General features: G+C 48.4%; 1 pseudogene across 1 annotated transcript; it reads right to left on the minus strand.

The window, feature by feature from the left end:
• Positions 1-412: 412 nt before the first annotated feature.
• LOC125518468 (uncharacterized) lies at positions 413-4,596 on the minus strand (annotated as a pseudogene). The gene is made up of 3 exons (XR_015610619.1): positions 3,431-4,596; positions 3,023-3,259; positions 413-2,283 (listed from the first exon to the last, which is right to left on the minus strand). The product of XR_015610619.1 is annotated as an uncharacterized LOC125518468 (transcript).
• Between the last annotated feature and the right edge of the window lie 1,455 nt (positions 4,597-6,051).

Consider the following 6,051-nt stretch of genomic DNA (forward strand, 5'->3'; position numbering starts at 1 on the left):
ATACCGGATCCTTTACACATAAGACCTATTGCTTATGTGATTTGGGATTCTCACATCCTACACTAATATGTTTTTAGTGTCTAATTAGAGCAGGGAATCATTCCAATTAGGAATTTAAGCTTGTTGCTTTTTATTTTACTAGAACTGGAGCGAGGGATTAGAGATGGCATACTTTTGCGGAGAATAACAGGTTGGTTAGGCAAATGAAAACAAAGGAATTGATCTATTTTCTTGTCTGTGTGATATGCTTTCTTCAAAACCCTAGAAGATGGGAAATACTGCTCTCCCTATTTTTAGAATGCCGCCTTTACGTAATAGAACTTGCCAACAAAGCTTCTGAAATTGGGTATTAACTGAGACAAATAACAGACAAACTATTTTAAAGAAAACGGAGAGGTAGGCTGTCCCTTTCATTTCATTTTTATTTTTTACAGGGTTTCACAGCTCTCGATGAGAATTTCGTACTTTAACAATGATGATGGGTTGTATTTTAAAGGGAGAAATCCAATTTAAAGAAAACACCTTGATCTTCGGTACTCTTCAGACCTGATTTGACACGGCTAGACTAGAAACACTGCTAATTGTGAAGAACCAATTCGACCCCACTTGTTGCAATTGCTTACTACATACTTGGAAGAAATAGATACATAGATACTATAGATCACAACTCAGATGAACAATCCAACTGAATTTTGAATTAGTTTGTGGACTGCCCTCACTCACATTAGTAGAGCTACGTATAGAGCGCAATGCTAATGAATCACGCTGGAAGATTTCCTTGGTTGCTCGCCATGCTCAGCTTCTTCTCAAGATGATGATGACAAGACAAGCACAAGATAATGACTGCAAGGTAGCCCTGCAAGGCAACGCTCAACGCACCGACACGCAAAGACGTCTTCCAACTCCTGCTGGAGCCGACTGTATAGGCCACCAGGAGAGCGCCAAAATTCACCACGGTAGTGATTTTCATCATCCTTAGCGACCAATCTTCATACTCCTTCTTTATCAGCCAGTATCGTAGCAGCATGATGATGACAAGGATGGATGCCACAAACGAAATGGAGTTGCTGTAGAAGAAGGTGAGGTACTGAGGCGTCCTGTTGTGGTGCATCACCGGGTTGCCTGCTTCGTACCCGTTGCCGCTGCTCTGCCACGCTCCGCCGGGCGGCTTCAGGCCGGCCTGGTAGGTTACGCTCGCCACCAAGATGCCTAGTAGCATTACATACTTGCGCTCCGCGTGCTCCTTCTTTTCTTGTTTTTCCTCCTCCTTCGTCTCCTTTTCGTGTTCTTCCTCCTTTTGTTCTTCCCCCTCTCTCAGGGATATGCCATTTCCCTCTGGCTCTGATGGCGCTACCGAGTTGTCATTTAACTCCACCTCGCCTGCCGAATTGCCATTTCTCTGCACCTCAGTCCACAAAAATACTGCCAGCAGAATGGCGGCAACAAGGAGGACCACGGCCACTAACACGAAGATGTAGATGGAGGTCTTGATGTGCTGAGTGCTTCCGGCTGCATAGCCCGCTAGCAAACCAAACAAGCCCACTGCCGCACAAACAGATAGAGCATTGCTTCGTACGGCTGGCCTGTACAAATTGGGGTTCACCAGGAGGAGGATGAGGGCGATGGACAACATGAAGCTCACTGTGTTGCAGTAGAAGAAGGCATTGTAGCGGCGTGGGAAGTTGTGCAAGAGGATCGGGTCACCTGCGCGGTGCCCGAACTGGTCATCCCTGAGCAGGAAGCCACCTGGAGGCGTGAGTCCCGCTTGATAGGTGATGGTCGCTGCCAAGATCGCGAAGAGAAGCAACCGCTTGCGCCTCTTCTCCAGCAACTCTTCGTCGCCTTGTTTGTCCTTGTGGTCCAGCGTGAAGATGATAACATGGATCACCACATAAATAAGGACCACGCCTGCCAAGGCCATGGCGTAAATGGAGGTGTCCACGTCCCGGCAGCTCCCGGCGGCATAAGCACCCATGAGGCCAAATAGGACGAGTATCATGGCTACCTCCAACACATGGTGCTTGAGCAGAAGCTTATTCTGGACCAGGATGATGGCCACCAAGGAGGTCACCAGGGCAGCCGAGTTGCAGTAGTAGAAGGTCTTGTACCGCCTAGCGTTCGTCGTGAGAAGGATCGGGTCGCCGGCCATGTGCCCGTCGCCATTGTCCTGCCACAGGCCACCCGGCGGGTCCAGCCCGGCTGCGTAGGTGATGGTGGCAGCAAGAGAGGTGAGCAGTAGAACAAGAGCGAGCCTTGTCCACAGCCTCCCTAGAATCGCATTCACTGCAGAGAAAGAAACAGACTTCAGTTCGATCCTGACATTATTAGTCTGGAGTTGGTTGATACCACATATGAATATATGATTGCAGAGAAACAAAAGAAAAGGTGCTGCTCCTTAGTTTTCCTTCCATTCCCTCAAATAATTTCAGAGTTTTTTGCATTTTTTTTCAGATATTACTGTTCATCCAAAAGCATGTGAGCTCGAGCTCACACTAGCAAAACATGGAGCTTGTGAGCTGGATTGGATGAACAGTAAAATCCTAAAATAATGTAAAAAATTCAAAAAATATGAATTTTTGTCATGAAACATTGATGATTTTTCTGCACGTTCATGATGAAATCAAGTTTATGGAGGTGCCGGTAAAAATAACAAAATTGACGGTCCGTCAGAAAAAAAAATCGATGCTCCCAAATGCTTCCCAAAACACTCTTTTTGAGCATCAATTTTTTTATTTTTGGCGGGACTTCTATAAAAGTGATTTCATCATTAAAATTTGCACACATGTAGAAAAATCATCAATGTTTCTTACCAAAAAAATTCAGAATTTTTTTTTTACTTTTTTTCAGATGTTATTGTTCATCCGAGAGCATGTGAGCTCGAGCTCATAATAGCACTTTTGGTTTTGGATATTTCAATATAGACTACATATCGACTGAAATGAGTAAACAACAAACTAAAAATATGTCTATTGCATTTGATTTAAAAAATATAACATTTTATAATACTCAACGGAGGGAATACCTGACATTATCAGTCTGCTGATTTTCCCATATTTCTTGGGACCTAATGCTATAATCGAGTCGCATGGAACTTTTTTGACTTTCAGTCAAATTTGGCTGGACCGTTAGAGCCACCTCCTTCGTTGGTCCGCTCGTATCCCCGGCCATCCCTCTAGCCCACGCCTCTTCTCCTGCGCCGGCGATCACCCCGGTTGAACCCTCTGTCACGCCTGCGACACCGTCACTCTCTCCGCTGACACTGCATTCACCGCAGAGAAAGAAAGAAACAGTTTCCAGTTAAGTTGTTTTGGACTGGAAATAATGCCCACATGAAATATGATGATTGCAGAGGAGAAACAGAGTTCAACTGCAAGCTGGAATTGGTTGCTGCCACATATGATCCAGAGAAAGAGAGAGGATATGTGCTCACCATTTTGAGGAATGACATTTCAGAAGCACAGCAAGTAGGATGAAAGCGCCAACCAGGGACAGGGTAATGATCACGGAGACGGTGGTGCGGGTGTCCCTGCAGCTGCCGGCGATGTACGCGCTGACCAGGCCGATCAGCGCGATGATGATGCAGGCGTAGAGCGCATGCTTGCGAGGCAGGCCTACCTCCTGTTCCTCGTGGAGCTTGCGGTCGATGATGAGCTGCATGGTGATGAACAGGGACGCCACGAACGCCGTGGTGTTGCAGAATAAGAACACCGTCAGGCGCAGGTCGTGGCGGTCCCTGAGAATCGGGTCGCCCGGGTGGTGGCTGCCGCCAGTGCTGTCCCAGAAGCCGCCCGGCGTGCTAAGCCCGGCGATGTACGTGACGCTCACCGCGAAGGTCGCGAGAAGCATCAGGATTTTGCAGTGACGTTCTTTGCCTTTGGCCCTGCCGGAGACGGACTTGGACTTTTTGCCAGGAAAGCAGCAATTGAGAACCACGACGTAGACCAAGACAGTGCCCGCCGACACCGTGCAGTACAAGACGGCGGTGAGCACGTCGCGGTAGGTGCCGGCGCCGTAGGCGCTCATGAGGCTGAGCAGGTCCAGCCCCATGACAAACCGCAGCACCAGCAGCCCGAACACCTTCTTCCCCCTCTTCTCCTCCTTCTCATTCTCCTTCACCTTCTCCTTCTCCTTCCCCTTCTCCTTCTCCTTCTCCTTGTCGTGCTGGATTGCGAGGACGAGAATGAGAACGATGACCACGAGCGACGCAGCGAACGCGGTGGCGTTGCAGTAGTAGAAGGCGAGGAACCAGTGGTAGTGGGTGGCGCGGATGATGGGGTCGCCGGCAAGTCGGCCGTCACGGGTGTCCTGCCAGACGCCCCCCGGCGGGTTGAAGCCCGCGGCGTACGTCACGGTCACCACCAGCGTGGCCAGCAGCAGAAGGTATTTCCTTAGGCGGTACTCCCAGTCCCAGTCCCAGTTCCAGCCCCATGGCTGGCCGGTCCCGGTTTCCACGCCCGTTGTCGCCTCCCGGCCTTTCTCCACCACCTCCATTGCCGGCGGCTGCAGGGACGCCACTCTCTACAAGTTTTTTTCTCAACAAGTGTACTTTGATTACCGTGCTGCGGAATGGCGAGCAGCAACCATCGGATTGGGATAGGAGTGGGAACGGCAACCATCGGTTGCGTTACTTTTATATAAGATGAGGGCTCGAGTTAACCCTGCGCGCGTCGCCGGGAGGAAGGCAGGTGCCGGGTCTCGTCTTCTTCCGCGCCCCGCGTGCGTATCCTTTTCAGGGTGCAAAGGTGCAGCACCGTGTCATCATTAGTACAGCAACTCCCACATATGAACGCAGCGGACTCAGGCAGGGGACGAATACCGTCTCTTTCCACGTACCCTTGAGAGTGCTAAGGTTGTCGTGTGTACATTTGAAAAGTCTAGATTCATCATGAGGAGGCAGAGCCGATCCAGTTGGAGAATCCCAGTCCGTTGTCCCGGCCAAAAAATGTGATTCTCCGGGATCTTCAAGTTCTAGGCACAAGTACGTACGCTGTAGGTTATGTTTGTTTTATTTTGCAGAAGATGTTGATGTAATTCATTTGTCAGTGTAATTGTTTAACTTGATCCGATACAAAGAATGTGGCGGCGCAATGTGTGAACACTCGTACATATGCTAGTGAAGGGCCGGGATAGTGTAAACTAGTGCTAGGGGCGTCACCGACGCCGCTTGAGAAAAAGTTATGTATATGTTTTCATTTAGAAAAATGAGTAAAGTTACACCTACGTAACAACTTCTACGTAATTTACATATGATCTGACGTGGCCGTTTTATATTGTGCCTTAGTTGGGGCGCAGGCCTACCCTGAAAATCAAAGGGGGGTGGTTTGATTAGTGATCAAAGGATTAACATAAGGTTTCGTAGAACATTACGTAGGTATAGCATTTTTTTAGAAAAATACACGGGGTCTCCGCCTTCATCTAAAAAAGCATCTTAGAAAGAAAATCTCTCCTCCATCTAGAAAAAAGAAAAAGAAAAAAAAATTATCACCGTAGCCTACAAGCGAACGCCATTTTGCATAGCTTTTTATTTAAAAAAAAAGTGGGTTCCTCATCTCCATCTAAAAAAATATATTTTTAAAAAAATTCCTTACCTTCATCTAAAAAATATATTCTAAAAGTTTTCTCACCGCGATCAACCAGCTTGCATCATGTGAGATAGCTGGTTGGCCGCCTTTCTCCGGATGCTTATAATGAGTTTAATATCTCAAAGGATCCGGGCGTTCAAGGGGCATGGTGCCCAAAGACTCTGTTAAGGACATTTGGATCCTAAAAATGTGCTCCAGATATTTTGCCCTCAAGTGATGCATATTGGCAGCACTCGTACCGGCTACCGCAAAAACCAAATGCAAGTGAATGCACCATGATTCGCCACTGAAACTTCTTGCCACCCTACCCGTCTCCTCCCGAGACTGTCAGCAGCGGGATCCCGCTGTTTCATGCCCCTGTCGCGAGCCTGCCTTCCACCACCCAGTTCGGTCGCTTCAGACGGCCGCGACAGCCTCCGCTGCCATTGTCGATTTGGGATCTGCGGCCATCTCGATTTGCGTCGATTCC

The sequence above is a fragment of the Triticum urartu genome, chromosome 7A (assembly GCF_056163025.1).
Source record: "Triticum urartu cultivar PI428250 chromosome 7A, HENAU_Tu73, whole genome shotgun sequence".
NCBI lineage: Eukaryota > Viridiplantae > Streptophyta > Magnoliopsida > Poales > Poaceae > Triticum > Triticum urartu.